The sequence below is a fragment of the Perca fluviatilis genome, chromosome 19 (assembly GCF_010015445.1).
Source record: "Perca fluviatilis chromosome 19, GENO_Pfluv_1.0, whole genome shotgun sequence".
Lineage (NCBI taxonomy): Eukaryota > Metazoa > Chordata > Actinopteri > Perciformes > Percidae > Perca > Perca fluviatilis.
Genome location: NC_053130.1, coordinates 5,501,943 through 5,518,771, shown reverse-complemented (window position 1 = coordinate 5,518,771; position 16,829 = coordinate 5,501,943). Strand labels below are relative to the sequence as shown.

The 16,829-nt window shown below is 40.1% G+C and overlaps 2 long non-coding RNA genes across 2 annotated transcripts; both read left to right on the top strand.

Annotated features, from left to right (window-relative positions):
* Positions 1 to 11,036: 11,036 nt before the first annotated feature.
* LOC120547620 lies at positions 11,037 to 13,134 on the top strand. The gene is made up of 3 exons (XR_005637086.1): positions 11,037 to 11,068; positions 12,765 to 12,839; positions 13,044 to 13,134. It is a non-coding gene; the product is annotated as an uncharacterized LOC120547620 (long non-coding RNA).
* An 820-nt stretch (positions 13,135 to 13,954) lies between these two features.
* LOC120547619 lies at positions 13,955 to 15,489 on the top strand. The gene is made up of 4 exons (XR_005637085.1): positions 13,955 to 14,008; positions 14,220 to 14,300; positions 15,112 to 15,186; positions 15,404 to 15,489. It is a non-coding gene; the product is annotated as an uncharacterized LOC120547619 (long non-coding RNA).
* Positions 15,490 to 16,829: the final 1,340 nt, after the last annotated feature.

The window sequence follows — 16,829 nt, the reverse complement described above, 5'->3', positions numbered from 1 at the left end:
AAGTTATTGTGCTGTACCCAAGCACCTCCGAACTTCATTATCTAAAGATATAGCTACCCTAGGCCAAGGCCTCCACCACTATTGTCAGAAATCTAGGAGTCATTTTTGATCAGGATATATCCTTTAACACCCATCGAAAACAAACCTCAAGAACAGCCTTTTTCCATCTTCGTAACATTGCCAAAATTAGGAACATCCTGTTGCAAAACGATGCTGAAAAACTAGTCCATGCATTCGTTACTTCCAGGCTGGACTACTGTAATTCTTTACTATCAGGATGCTCAAATAAGTCCCTTAAAACTCTCCAGCTGATCCAGAATGCTGCTGCACGCATTCTGACAAGAACTAAGAAAAGAGATCATATTTCTCCTGTATTGGCTTCTCTGCATTGGCTTCCTGTAAAATCCAGAATTGAATTTAAAAGCCTTCTCCTGATCTACAAAGCTCTAAATGGTCAAGCACCATCATATCTGGAAAAGCTCTTAAAGTACCTTATTGTCCCACTAGAGCACTGCGCTCCCAGAACTCAGAGCTACTAGTGGTTCCTAGAGTCTCTAAAAGTAGAATGGGAGCCAGAGCCTTCAGCTACCAGGCCCCACTCCTATGGAACCAGATCCCAATCTGGGTTCGGGGGGCAGACACCGTCACCACATTTAAGACTAAACTGAAAACCCTCCTCTTTGATAAAGCTTATAGTTAGGGAATGAGGAGTTGCAGTGTACGCCTAGACCGGCGGGGCAGGGTGTATAGCTACAGACACAGCACCCCTGCTTTTCTCTGCTTCTCTTTGCAGTCATCAGATTTACCTATCATATAATCAATAATATAGCGAGAATAGAGGGAGGCAGGCCAGTACAGCCCGATCCGGTTGGGGAGAGTTCTAGCCCGATCAGGCACCTCTCTTTAACCTGCCTCTCTTATACATGCTATTATAATTCTAGACTGCCGGGGAAGTTCCTTCCTTCCTATGACACAATGAGCAGCTCTCTCCTCTCTTTTTTCATTTGTTTCCTTTATGTGCATCCTGTCCCAGAAATGCTTGTTGCTAACACAGCTCTGGGGAGTTTCTTCTTCGTCCAGAACATCGCCTTGGATTAGGGTGACACCAAGACCTGGGTCTTGAGTGCAGCTGTCGCTGTGGACCTGCTACACCCTGCTACGCTCTGTGATTCCCTGCAATTTCCGGCTGCGTCCTGTCGCGTCCACTGCGCCCATCCATGCTCTACTGTGCCACGCTACATCCCGTAACGCCCTGCTATGCCTGGCTATGACATGAACTACTACGACTACCGTTGTAGTCACTGTTCCATTATCTCTATTGTGACAATTACGACACTGTTCATCACACCCCCAACCGGCACCATCAGACACCGCCTACCAAGAGCCTGGGTCTGCCAAGGTTTCTTCCTAAAAGGGAGTTTTTCCTCGCCACTGTCGCAAAAGCCAATGCTAACGCTTGCTCTTGTGGGAATTACTAGAATTATTGGGGCTTTGTAAATTATAGAGTGTAGTCTAGACCTACTCTATCTGTAAAGTGTCTCGAGATAACTCTTGTTATGATTTGATACTATAAATAATATTGAATTTAATTAATAACCTCCATTCTTCTTTGAACAGCCGAACATATTCTTCTTGCCAATGCAAGAAGTAGTGTACCCTTTAGGGTTTTAGTTGCCTATAATCTCAAGCATACCCTAAACTTAACCATTTGTAGTTGCTCAAACTTAACCATACATACTGCCATGTCATGTCATGCTGTATCTGTTGCGAGAGTTAGGAGAGAGTTGAGATGGCGCTGCATATGGCGACTCGGTGTGTTTGTGCATGTTGCTTTAATGCTTTAATGTGACTTGCACCTACGATACCACGACACATCCCTTGTGTGTGTAAACATACTTGGCAATAAAGCTTTTCTGATTCTGATTCTGACAATATGTTAACGGTAGTTTATTTGCCATAACCATAATCTTTCCTTAATGTTAACCATACATGCACAGGTATTGCAGAGGTTGAAAACTGAAGACGTCTGGCAATAGGGATGCTGGGTAATCCAGGATTGAATATAAAATCCTTCTCCTGACCTACAAAGCTCTAAATGGTCAAGCACCATCATATCTAGAAGAGCTCCTAATACCTTTTTGTCCCACTAGAGCACTGCGCTCCCAGAATGCAGAGTTACTTGTGGTACCTAGAGTCTCTAAAAGTAGAATGGGAGCCACAGCCTTCAGTTATCAGGCTCCACTCCTATGGAACCAGCTCCCAATCTGGGTTCGGGGGGCAGAAACTGTCACCGCATTTAAGAATGAACTTAAAACTCTCCTATTTGATAAAGCTTATAGTTAGGGAGTGAGGAGTTGCAGCGTCCGCCTAACCAGGCCCACATGCTTCTCTTCATAGTCGTTAGATTAATAATGTAACAAAAGTAGAGGGAGGCAGGCCAGCACAGCCCGATCCGGCAGGGGAGAGTTTCAAGCCCGAACAGGCCACCTCTCCTTATGACCTGTCTCTCTTAGTCACGCTGTTATTGTTCTAGACTGCCGGGGGACTTCCTTCCTTTGACACACTGAGCTGCTCTCTCCTCTCCCTTTCTATTACCATTTGTGTGCATCCCGTCCCAGAAATGCTTGTTATTAATCCTAGCTTCTGGGGAGTTTACTCCCCGGAGTCCTTATGTTTTTTTCACCCAGCGTATTGGAGAATGTTGGAACCAAGATCCTGGTTGCAGCTGCCGCCGTGGTCCTGCTGCACTCCCTGCTAAGCTCTGCAGTGTCATGCTGCGTCCTGCTGAACCCTGCTGCTTCCTGCTACGTCCATCCATGCTCTGCTGGGCCACGCTACATCCTGTAACGCCCTGCAGCGCACTGATATGACATGAACTACTACGACTACCATTTGAAGTCACTGTTCCATTATTAATGTGACTATTACTGCCACTGTTCATCGCATCCCCAACCGGCACCGTCAGACACCACCTACCAAGAGCCTGGGTCTGTCCGAGGTTTCTTCCCAACAGAGAGTTTTTCCTCGCCACTGTCGCACTGCTTGCTCTTGAGGGAATTACTGTAATTGTTGGGGTTTTGTAAATTATAGAGTGTGGTCTAGACCTACTCTATCTGTAAAGTGTCTCGAGATAACTCGTGTAATGATTTGATACTATAAATAAAATTGAATTGAACTGAATTGGGAAGGCTCTTAACAAAGTTTTGGAACCTGGCTGGCCACCCGAGAATTATAAAGTTCGGCCACTTCCACTTTCTTTGTGTTGGCATTCTAAACTCCGGTGGATTTATGAGGACTCTGGTTAACTGCTTCTCAGATCTCTGCAAGCTAAATCCAGACAGCTAGCTAGACTATCTGTCCAATCTGAGTTTTCTGTTGAACGACTAAAACTACCTTTGAACGTACACATGTTCCACCAAAACAAGTTCCTCCTCGAGGCTATTTTGCAGCGGCCCTTACCGCCGCCCAGGACGATTGTGATTGGTTTAAAGAAATGACAATAAACCAGAGCACATTTTTCTCCCATCCTGGAATGCTGTGCGGACTAGCCAGACCCTCCTCCGCAGCGCTTTGGAGATAGGTCTGGCAATGCGAACCTAGCGTTCCAGTTCATCCAAATGTAGTTGAGGTCAAGACTGTGGAAGGTTATTTTACATGAAACTGGGGCAACAATTTCTTTATGGACTTACGTTTTGTGCGCATGGACTGTGGCATGTTGAAATAGGACCTTTTCCAAACTGTTGGCACAAAGTTGGAAGCACACTATTGTCTTAGATAGCATTGTATTCTGTAGAAGTTAGAATTCCCTAAAGTGAAACTAAAAAGGCCTGGCCCAAACGATGAAAGCCAGCCCCAGAGAAGAGAACACAAGGCTGAAGTATGTGGGCACACTTTTGGCCAGATAATTAGGCCTTGAATCCATATCCTCATGTTAAATAACAGTATGTTACATCACTGACAAAAAGTTATAGAACTGAAAGCACATTTTACATCTATAACTATGCATTAGCAGGGAAATGAGGAGGAGTTTGAAAACACACAAGCCTCTGCCTTACGGTGTGGATGATAATTTCCTCCCTTCCATCCATCAACCTTGATCACAGAGCTGCTGGAAATATTGGTTCATTTTTCAACAAATCCCAAAGGTAAGGAATGATTGGAAAAGAAAAGTGAAGTAAAATGGTTGTAGAAAAAAAAAGTCTAATCTGCTGCTAAATTAATGTAGCTGCCCCTGTATTGTATTTCTAAAGTTGCATTGTAATAACTCAAACACTGAATAATTAGATTGAGTTAACAGTTCGATTAAAACATTCACAGTAGCTCAACTGAGATAAAATAAGATAAAAGTGTCACACACTCTGGCTCTATATTTGCATTTCTCTATTTATTCTGACGACGTTTCGGCCTTCTTCAAATCAACAATCAAAGACAGACACAACCACAGGTACTATATAGGCCACACCTTTGTTACACATCTGATGTTGATTAGGTAATCATGTAGCATCATTGGGGTAAAAAACATTAATATTATTACCACAACTTATGTTTAACACTATGTACAAATATCTCAATTTCATATACAATAGTAAAATATTTTATATCTATATATCCTGATCTTTTGCACATCCCTCTACATTTGTGTACATACTGCACTAACCCAATTAATTCTAAATAGTTGTATGTATGTATGTATGTATGTACAGTATGTACATACATACGTAGCAATCTGTCAGTTCTGGCAAACGCCAGAAGGGCTGATGAACTCTTGGGCCGATTTGGGCCGCTGGCAAAAAGAAAAAAATGCAGCAACACTGGCTATTCACACTAGTTTGACAAAAATATGCAATACTGTACGGCTGCATCCTGGAGCCTCCCATCTGCTGTTGTCGGGCTTCTACTTTTCAAAATAAAAGCTGTGTCTATTATTAAATTATTAATAAGTGTTATTTGTGTCTGTATTTATTGTTAGTTTATTTTATATTATTGTTTTTATGTATGCACCTTTAACCAAAACAAATTCCTAGTAAGTGCTACTTACCTGGCAATATATCTCTTTCTAATTCTGATTCTGATTCTGATTCTGATTCTAAATCTGTGTGATAAAAAGCATCCAGAGAAGGTTATGTATTGCGGTTCCCAGCAGCAGCTCCAGGAGAGCACGCATCAGATAACACTCCTCTTTACAGTGTCAGGATCAACCCCCGCCTGGTGAAGATCCTGCAGCTGTGGGTTGCACCGGAATGATCAATGAGCGCTTTGAGTTGAGAACGATGGCAGCCTGCTGCACTGGAAACCAATATATTTAAAGGATAACAAATGGTTTGACCTGGGTAAGCTGTGGTCGTCACAAACCTTGCAGTTGGCCACTTTGAAACTAAACATCCTTTTTCTGTTTTCTTTTGTGCACATTAAAAGGTCTTTGACTGACTTGACCAAAAAGGCTCTCGACAAATTCAATTTAGGAATGTTTTAGCCATGCTAGTGTGACACCCACAAATGTATGGTCACAATTGTTATGTTTGGAATCTGATTATATGTATTTTTCTGTGAAAGAGATCAGGTTTGCATGCATTTTAAGTTTATACTTTTACAAGTGTAATTATGCACTTACGCCACAAGGGGGAGTATCGTTAGGTGAGCGCTAGTTGTAACAACGGCTGAGGCTTCCGTCCCTCAGACAGAGGACAGCCTGCTGAACGAACACAACTAATGTATCCTGTCTCTCCTTTTCCTGAATCAAAACAGGTTAGTAAGTGTGTGTTACTATGCTAAAATGTGTTTCGAAGCAATATAAAACTAGTTGGAACATTATCTGAGAAAGTTTGAGACAGAAAATGTGTGTTTTATTTGGGTTAGAAACTTGTAATTTCTGTACACTAGCAGAGTTTTCCTAGCTCCGGTATGTAGCTAAGTGAAGTCACAAGATGGCGGCCGTAATGTCGTACTTTTATTTATTTCTACCGCAACTCCTTGACATTGATATGTGTGTATTCGTGAAAATGTATTGTTTATTAAGGTTTGATAAATGTGTTATGCAGGGTGAAAAGAGAAGCAAGTTAATATGCTTAATTACAGCTAGTGAATGTCATAGAACACATTAAGATTACAACAATGTTGGTAATATTCAGTACTGTGTGACTTAAGAACAGATTTATAAGTTCATAGAAAATACTATGTTGTGTCAGTGGTTAAAAATATGATCCCTTTTGCATTGCAATGTGAATGGCAAATTTGTGGAATTTGTGAATAAGAAGTTTAATATGAAAAAGATGTGAAGTTTGTTAAAATGAGAGAAAAAGAAAAGAGAAAGAAAGTTATAAATACTGTTAATAAAGACAGAGGACAGCCTGCTGAACGAACACAACTAATGTATCCTGTCTCTCCTTTTCCTGAATCAAAACAGGGCATATTTATCTGTTAACAGGTTACTCATGCTTGAGGCCTGTAACACTAGCGGCATTGCTCTAAAGAATGTTGGTTCTGTCAGTCGGTTGGTCGTTCCAACACTTTGGTCCAGACTGAAATACATGTACCTCAACAACTAGATGGATTGCCATGTAACTTGGAACAGACATTTGTGCTCCACAGAAGATGGATCCACGTTATTGTTCCAAGCTAATTTGTATGCTAAACTAAGAAATTATTAGTGTCATTGCGAGCATGTTAGTACACTAACATTAGCATTCAGCTTAAGGCACCGCTGTACAGTCTCAAAGAGCAACGCATTCTCATGACCATGTTCGTATATCATACGAAAACGTATGCACAACAATTTGTATGATATCCTACGAAGTGTAGCCAAGAAGTGTAGCCAAGAAAACGCGACTGTGAGCCGGGTACAGAGGACCGAGAGGGCCGCTGCAAAAGGTTAATGTCATGCGGCGCAATAGTTAAGTTTAGGCACCAAAACAACCAGTTTACTAGTTAAGATTAGAAAAAAGACTGTGGTTTGGATTAAAACACCATCCCTTTAAGTAGTACTCCCGGGATACGACACATTTTTCCTGGGTGAAAGTTTAGCGTTTTCCCCGAGACACAAGCTCTGCTCCCCTGCTTGAAAGCCATGTTTTATGACCCATCCATCCACCCTGACCTCCTCCCTACGCGGACCACGGCACTATATACAGCAGCAGTCATTGTAGTGCATACGACAATAAATATGTGGAATACATACAAATTATAGTGCAATACTTTTTGTAACTATATGTACGAATGGTTCGTGGGAACACCATGCACACGGGTGGCATGGCCTCATTAAAGATAAAACCATGCAACAAAAAAATGGATGTTTTGCTGTCTGGTGGTGTGTTTTTGATATTCCTGTGAACAAATTCCAAATAGTGACAGGATGGTTTCAGTTACAATAGCAAAAGGGGGTTTGACTGAATAAACATTGTTAGCAATCTAGGAACACTAGGTTTGGCAATGATCCAAAGAGAAAGTCATCTCGAGAGGAATAAAAATTGCTGTTTTAATAGGCCGTGATGAAAAGCAGCCACAGGCATATTAGGTAAGGGGCAGAGTCCACATAATCACATACAAGACTTCATGGACTTGTTGCCTAGCTACAGAGGCTACTGTATATGAAATTCACATACCAATGTGGTTTTAGTTCATTGAAAGAAACACATTCACATGTCTTATCTAAGAGTCATTGAATTCAATGTCTAAAATAAATAAATAAAATAAAAGGTCTCTTATTACGTGGGCTTTTATCAATAAAGGAAAGGAAAAGGGGAAAATTGCAACACTGCATCACAAAATAATAACTGGCATGAACTCAATGTCATAAGGTGAATATCTATTGAAGTATTTGAGGCTGTTTCATTCTTTGATTTTAGGTTTTCTATTATAATGTCTATAAGGTTCCTGACATTGGGGTGAGATTCTTTATGCTTTAGGGGAACTCCAGCGACTTTTTATATCAAAGTATGTTTACAGGGAAGAAGAATACATGGAATAAAAAAGACGAAATCTCTAGTTCTGCTGCATTGATTTTGATTTTCTTTTTCTTTTTTTAAACTGTCCATTGTGACATCGATAAAGTGAGAGAAGTGCAGTGCTACATCAGTGAAGGACATTTTAATGATTACTCCTTCATTGAAACGAGGTTGATGAGTGTGTTAAGCAGGGCCTGAATTAGCACTTGATCACGCGCCAAATGCAGGTGAATTTTGTCATTGGCGGGTGAAACTGTCTATCTGCCATGTTGACAGGTAGCCAATGAGAATTGAGTGATTACTGAGTTGTTTTTTGCCACTGTATTGTTATTTCACATTTCAAACAAGTCCGCCATTTCCTTGGCTTTGATCTTAAAAATGTGGCGGCACATTACTGAGGTGAAGAGGCCGGCTGACACAATCAACCAACAAAAAGATGTGGATAATTCAAAGAAAAGTAAAAGTCCAATTGGTTTTAATACCAATTGGACCGTTGGCAACAGCGGAAAGGTTTGTGAGTGGCCGATTTACGACAACAGTACGGAACAAATGTACTGCAGTCGATGCTCGTGCATTTGCTTTATTGTACCTTCATGAGGCAAAAATAATAATAATTGGCTGGTCAAAAACCTGTGTGTCTAGTGGATTTTAAAATCCACCTGCCACACAATTTTTTTTTAAATTCAGGCCTTGGTGCTGAGACTGAACCATTCCAATTCCAAAAACAGGCTAAACAGTCATGCAAGAGCTGCAGAGTTGGCTGATAATTCTTTGTGATCCCTGTTGGGTGCCCGGATATCTCAGTTGATAGAGTGGGCGCCCATATGTAGAGGTTTACTCCTCGACGCAGTGGGCCCAGGGTTCGACTCCAACCTGTGGCCCTTTGCTGCATGTCATTCCCCCCCTCTCTCTTGCTCCCCTTTCATGTCTTCATCTCTCCTGTCAAAATAAAGGCTGAAAAATAATCTTAAAAGTGATCCCTTCCACATTATTTTGTGTCAACTGTACTTGTTAAGAAATACTGAATACATGCTGTTGCTTACAATACAACTAGCAGCCCTCAACAAGACTGTGTCAGAATGGCCCTCGAAATATATCGGAACCTCTCTGACAAACTGTTGTCAAAACTGAACAATACTATCTTCAAGTGTTTACTTCCTGCCTATTGCAACGGATTGTATTATATTTTACAAGTGCTCATGCTCTTGTATCCACAGCTTCGTGTGTCAGGTAATGCAGCAAAACGCCCATATTTGCTTGTCACGGTTATTTCCTCTGTAAAACTTATTTTTTGTTCTTGCTCAGGCCCTGGAGTGCTACATAAAAGCTTGGTTTAAAAAACATCTTCCTGCCAGCCAGGTGACACAGCAGTGATGACCACCACCCCGGGCCTGAAAGCGAGACAGAAAACTGCAAAGAAATGAAACTAGTTCACACTGGGCAGGATGACCATAAGGATCGGAGTTGTGGGGTATATTTTTTGCCATCCTACACAACACAAGCTCATGACTTTCTGCACACATCTGATGGAAACATGCATATTTAATTTCTTTTTTTTTTTGTATATTTGAATGTGACTGTCAGAATCCCGATGGTAACAGCTCAGATCATTCTTTCTTTTTCTTCGAATATCTTTGAGTAGGACCAGCCAGTTCTAAGATATTCAAAGTTTTGGGAGCTCTCACAAGCCTGCACAATAGGATGGATTATTCATCACCATGTATTCCAGAAAAAACACGTAACTTCTTTGTCTGCCCATAGCTGGGTTTCCAGTGTTTCGCTGTTGTATTTGTCAAGACAAGAATCAGTATTATTTTAATTAAAATAGAATTCCATCTGTGATCGCCATTCTAAATCTGCTTAGAGGTAACCTTAAACTGTGCAATATCAAAGTGGGTTAATCCAAGAAAAGGCAGAAATCAGAATCATGGCCGACGGCACCCCTCGGAGGAAGTCTTCTCATTGATGTTTGCACAGCATGAAATGCTTAATGACCCGCAATTCTGGCACTGATGGTCACCACAATGGTCAAATTGCTGCTGACTGAAATGCCAGTGTCTGAATGTTTTATCTTCGTTGGAGACACGAGCATGAACATTGGAGAAGGCTTTAATGTCAGAATGCAGGCATCTCAATTACGAGCCTGTCCACCATCATAAAATGACATGGCTCCCTGGTCATTTGCACAATACACTTGTATTAACAAGAATTATCTATTTCAGTACTACAAGAAGACTGGAAAATGAAATCATGTATCCATATAAACAGTCAGTTTAATGGAAATGTACTAATGGAGTTTTGGGTTTCGGAACAAATGGAGAGGAAGCCAAATTATGTCGCAAATTACATCTGGTAGAGTGAATCAAGGCAAATTAAATTTGTCTTTGACATGGCTACCAAATAAGTAAAACAACACAGTCTACATAGATACATAGTGTGTTATAATACCAATATGGTATTGCTGTGCAAGAAGAAACAGAGTGCAAAGGGTGTGAAGTGTTCACAGGCTGAGAAAGAAAGAAAGAAGCTGATGGGAGTGGGGATGTCCTGGATGAAAGTGGCACGATGGCTAAATGAAGTATAAAAATGATGTGAATCATGTGTGTGTGTGTGTGTGTGTGTGTGTGTGTGTGTGTGTGTGTGTGTGTGTGTGTGTGTGGGTATGTGGTTTACACGGACAACACGCCAGACATTTCACCTGGGCTCCAGGGACCTAAGGGTAATACGGGGACTATGCCAAAGTCCTCATAAATCAAAGACGCGATTTGCATTCTGTAGTGTCTAAACTACATAAATTCTCTTTTCTTTGAAAGTCCCTATTTACCACTTGACCTGATTTTGAGTGTATCCCAGTGTATCAGAACAGCGACGCCACTGCTGGGTTTTTATATTGCAGTTTCATACACATTTCTGATACACACGGTGCATTTTGCGGCGGGGCGTTGTTGATTGGCTGGTTTTCGCGCGTGGCGGGGGCCAAACGGAAGTCGTCTGGAAGCTCCGCCCAGACATGCCCAGACATGCCCGACCCGGCCCAGAGACCTCGCTTGTTTAAAACTTAAATGGACCACACCTGGGAAGCAGCATCTAGACGTCCATGGACTTAGTAGAGGATTAAATACATACAGGTAAGATTTATATTCGGAATATAATTTCCTTTTGCAAGAAATGACTGTGAAATGCTATAGCCTATATTTACAAGCATGTGCCATGTTAGCTGAGCTAGCTTGATTGGCTATCAACATGTGCTGCTCATTAAGCCTCAGGCTAAAGCTGTGGAGGACAGCAGGTAGAGATGAGGACAGAAGCAACATTGCCAGCAGGTCAGATTTGGTAGTTTTGTTTTTAAAATGAAAGCTAGCTAGGTAAGTTGAGCTGTGGCTACGGCATGGCTTTAACAAGCAGGACGTAGCCACATGCCCTGCTCTTAAGCCTCGTTTAGCATTTACGTGAAGTGGATGCCTGCAGAGAGGACAGGAGAGGAGGACTAGAAAGCAGCCAGTTGTCAGCTCGTTTTTTTTGGAATTGGAACAAAAAAGAACTAAGAGGATATATTGATATCATCTTTGGTTTTCCTGTTCTGTAAGTACTAAGTTGATTAACAAGTTTATGTAACTGTCTGTCTGTATCCACCTGTAGCTTTTGTAATAGCTGAGGTCTGGACCTGGAAGCCTTAACTTTTAGACACAGACATTGTGTTTATTTTAGAGAATTTAATATTTTCTTAGTAGCCCAACATTATTTTGCATAAATATGAAGTTGCAGTGACACAGGAAGGCTGGAAGATATATCATTAATAGGAGTACTTTCAGGCCATTTAATAAATGTAATGTGTTTATGATGTTCTGTTAGTGTACTAAATCTATAAGATAAAAAAAATTGGTACCCATAGTAACCCACCACAATGATCAATATACAAGGAATTTTAAGGGAAACAGACCTGACAGGTATCTGGTGCAGTGTGTAGAGTGTTATTTCAAAGAAAAATGTTAAAAACAGTGTTAGCTGAGGACAGAGGCAGTAGTAACTTGTAGAGGGGAGGGGACTGCCTTTTCTCTTGTAGTTTTACATACTTTTGACCATTATTTGACCAGTCAGGTGCATGTTAATTATTTGAATAATTCTAAAACAGATCTAATGCCAGAAGCATCACAGTGATAACATTTCATGCCCTGGTTCTTTTTAATGTCATTATAATCTGTAATTCATATTGACCAAAGAAACCAAATTTAAAAGTACTTTGAACCCCGAAACACACTATTAATTCCATTACTGTCACATGAAGAAAGAAAAAATGTAGAGAGTATGATATAATTTAAGATTTTATCTTGGGAAAACTAAACACAGCTCCTGTTAGTTAAACATTTTTTTCTTGCTACCTGTCTGTTATTTTTGGATGATAACACTGAGCAACAAGATCTATGAAGCCTACTAGAGATTCGCTCAATTTGGTTTTTGACTAGAGAGATTATGTGGTCAGTGACTTTCTACACCATCAGAAAACAAAATCAGTTGGAGGTAGGATGAAGTTTAATCTGAATGTGGTCTGGAGATTAAAGCAACTGTCATCCTCCCCTGTTATGTAGTACAGACTCCCACCAGCCTGTTACTTTATGAGAAAGATGTTACACTTTTTAATGTATTGTTAAAAGAATCAATACAATATGATACCACCTTCCCAGCACACCATAGCAAAGATGATACTGACCATTACATACTGGTTGAACAAAAACAATAAAGTCATTAAATGCTGTGTTCATTGGAGTATAGTTTTCATAGTCCCCGGTCTACAATATAGTTTTTGTTTTTTTTTCCATTTTACAGGCACTTGATGACGAAATGGCTCCAAAGATTTGTGGTGCCACAAATCCCCCATCCACAATTGATGATACTGAAGAGGTATGTCTTCACAAAAGATAGATTTTTATAAATATCTTGCTCTTATTGTTAATATCTTAGAAAAGTTGTCAGTGAGTTACAAAGCAAGCTTCTCCTCTGTCTGTCAACAGTAGAATGGTTCATTCAGATGCCAAATATCCTCTCTAGTGTACATTCCCAGGACTTTCTCTTTATTGTCCTTTGTCTCTGTTTCATCTTCTACAGCTGACCACTGAGAGCAAGTGCATCCATACAGCCGTCAGCCACCCAAATCAGACCAGTCCAGAGCTCGGCCCTCTCATCAAGGTTGGACAGTTAAATTAAATCTGATGTCCAACTTAGTGAAGTTATTTGTGGTAAAATGTTAACTCTACCAACCTATTTCAACCTATTTCAATGTGTGTGTGTATGTGTTTGTGTGCAGTCGCCTGAGTAGAACATGCCTTATGTGGACAGTGTTGAGTAGAACATGCTTTATGTGGACAATGAAATGGAAGGACATTGTCTGAACATGCTTTTTCAAGCTTCAGTCAGTATATTATCTGAGTGTATGTGTATCAAACGGTGAACCCCACCCAAATATGACTTGGGAGGACCATACTGTTTAGAGGGTCATGTCATCAGACTTTGGTTTTAAGAACAATTGGACTGCCTGCATTTGATTTATATGTTGGTTTAATTTGAATGATACGTTGTTTAGGTACATCTAGTGGATGAGCACCCACTCAACAGCACTGATGAAAATTCATGACAAGATGTAATTTAAAAAGAATCCTAGCAAATCTAAGAACTATAAAAGGACTACAAAGTCACTCAGTGTAAAAGCTTACAGCCCCTTATTCTAGAAGTGCGATCATTCTAGCAAGTGGGCTGGCAATAGATAAACAACGAAGTAAACAAATGCTGTATTCATCAGAGTATAGTTTTCATAGTCTACAGACTGTAGTCATGTGGCCTATTCAGTAACTAGAGAACCATTTTGGGAGAATACATGTTTTCCACAAAAACACTCACAGAAATACAGCCATTATATCTTTTCACAGAATGCTACACAGGGAACATCTTGTCTTCAAGATATTTATGATAATATATATATTATTTTTTTCCATTTTACAGGCCCTTGATGACAAATTGGTCCAAACATTTGTGGTGCCACAAATCCCCCATCCACAATTGATGATACTGAAGAGGTATGTCTTCACAAAAGATAGATTTTTATAAAATATCTTGCTCTTATTGTTAATATCTTAGAAAAGTTGACAGTGAGTTACAAAGCAAGCTTCAGCTTCTCCTCTGTCTGTCAACAGTAGAATGGTTCATTCAGATGCCAAATATCCTCTCTAGTGTACATTCCCAGGACTTTCTCTTTATTGTCCTTTGTCTCTGTTTCATCTTCTACAGCTGACCACTGAGAGCAAGTGCATCCATACAGCTGTCAGCCACCCAAATCAGACCAGTCCAGAGCTCGGCCCTCTCACCAAGGTTGGACAGTTAAATTAAATCTGATGATCAACTTAGTGAAGTTATTTGTGGTAAAATGTTAACTCTACCAACCTATTTCAACATATTTCAATGTGTGTGCGTGTATGTGTTTGTGTGCAGTCGCCTGAGTAGAACATGCCTTATGTGGACAATGTTGAGTAGAACATGCTTTATGTGGACAATGAAATGGAAGGACATTGTCTGAACATGCTTTTTCAAGCTTTAGTCAGTATATTATCTGAGTGTATGTGTATCAAACAGTGAACCCCACCCAAATATGACTTGGGAGGACCATACTGTTTAGAGGGTCATGTCATCAGACTTTGGTTTTTAAGAACAATTGGACTGCCTGCATTTGATTTATATGTTGGTTTAATGTGAATGATACGTTGTTTAGGTACATCTAGTGGATGAGCACCCACTCAACAGCACTGATGAAAATTCATGACAAGATGTCATTTAAAAAGAATCCTAGCAAATCTAAGAACTATAAAAGGACTACAAAGTCACTCAGTGTAAAAGCTTACAGCCCCTTATTCTAGAAGTGCGATCATTCTAGCAAGTGGGCTGGCAATAGATAAACAACGAAGTAAACAAATGCTGTATTCATCAGAGTATAGTTTTCATAGTCTACAGACTGTAGTCATGTGGCCTATTCAGTAACTAGAGAACCATTTTGGGAGAATACATGTTTTCCACAAAACACTCACAGAAATACAGCCATTATATCTTTTCACAGAATGCTACACAGGGAACATCTTGTCTTCAAGATATTTATGATAATATATATATTATTTTTTCCATTTTACAGGCCCTTGATGACAAATTGGCTCCAAACATTTGTGGTGCCACAAATCCCCCATCCACAATTGATGATACTGAAGAGGTATGTCTTCACAAAAGATAGATTTTTATAAATATCTTGCTCTTATTGTTAATATCTTAGAAAAGTTGTCAGTGAGTTTCAAAGCAATGTTTTCCTCTGTCTTTCTGTCAACAGTAGAATGGTTTCTTTTTTTTATTCAGATGCCAAATATCCTCTCTAGTGTACATTCCCAGGACTTTCTCTTTATTGTCCTTTGTCTCTGTTTCATCTTCTACAGCTGACCACTGAGAGCAAGTGCATCCATACAGCCGTCAGCCACCCAAATCAGACCAGTCCAGAGCTCGGCCCTCTCACCAAGGTTGGACAGTTAAATTAAATCTGATGATCAACTTAGTGAAGTTATTTGTGGTAAAATGTTAACTCTACCAACCTATTTCAACCTATTTCAATGTGTGCGTGTATGTGTTTGTGTGCAGTCGCGCTGAGTAGAACATGCCTTATGTGGACAGTGTTGAGTAGAACATGCTTTATGTGGACAATGAAATGGAAGGACATTGTCTGAACATGCTTTTTCAAGCTTCAGTCAGTATATTATCTGAGTGTATGTGTATCAAACGGTGAACCCCACCCAAATATGACTTGGGAGGACCATACTGTTTAGAGGGTCATGTCATCAGACTTTGGTTTTTAAGAACAATTGGACTGCCTGCATTTGATTTATATGTTGGTTTAATTTGAATGATACGTTGTTTAGGTACATCTAGTGGATGAGCACCCACTCAACAGCACTGATGAAAATTCATGACAAGATGTCATTTAAAAAGAATCCTAGCAAATCTAAGAACTATAAAAGGACTAAAAATTCACTCAGTGTAAAAGCTTACAGCCCCTTTTTCTAGAAGTGCGATCATTCTAGCAAGTGGGCTGGCAATAGATAAACAACGAAGTAAACAAATGCTGTATTCATCAGAGTATAGTTTTCATAGTCTACAGACTGTAGTCATGTGGCCTGTTCAGTGACTAGAGAACCGTTTTGGGAGACTACATGTTTTCGACAAAACACTCACAGAAATACAGCCATTATATCTTTTCACAGAATGCTACACAGGGAACATCTTGTCTTCAAGATATTTATGATAATATATATATTATTTTTTCCATTTTACAGGCCCTTGATGACAATTGCGTCCAAACATTTGTGGTGCCACAAATCCCCCATCCACAATTGATGATACTGAAGAGGTATGTCTTCACAAAAGATAGATTTTTATAAATATCTTGCTCTTATTGTTAATATCTTAGAAAAGTTGTCAGTGAGTTTCAAAGCAATGTTTTCCTCTGTCTTTCTGTCAACAGTAGAATGGTTTCTTTTTTTTATTCAGATGCCAAATATCCTCTCTAGTGTACATTCCCAGGACTTTCTCTTTATTGTCCTTTGTCTCTGTTTCATCTTCTACAGCTGACCACTGAGAGCAAGTGCATCCATACAGCCGTCAGCCACCCAAATCAGACCAGTCCAGAGCTCGGCCCTCTCACCAAGGTTGGACAGTTAAATTAAATCTGATGTCCAACTTAGTGAAGTTATTTGTGGTAAAATGTTAACTCTACCAACCTATTTCAACCTATTTCATATGTGTGTGTATGTGTTTGTGTGCAGTCGCCTGAGTAGAACATGCCTTATGTGGACAATGTTGAGTAGAACA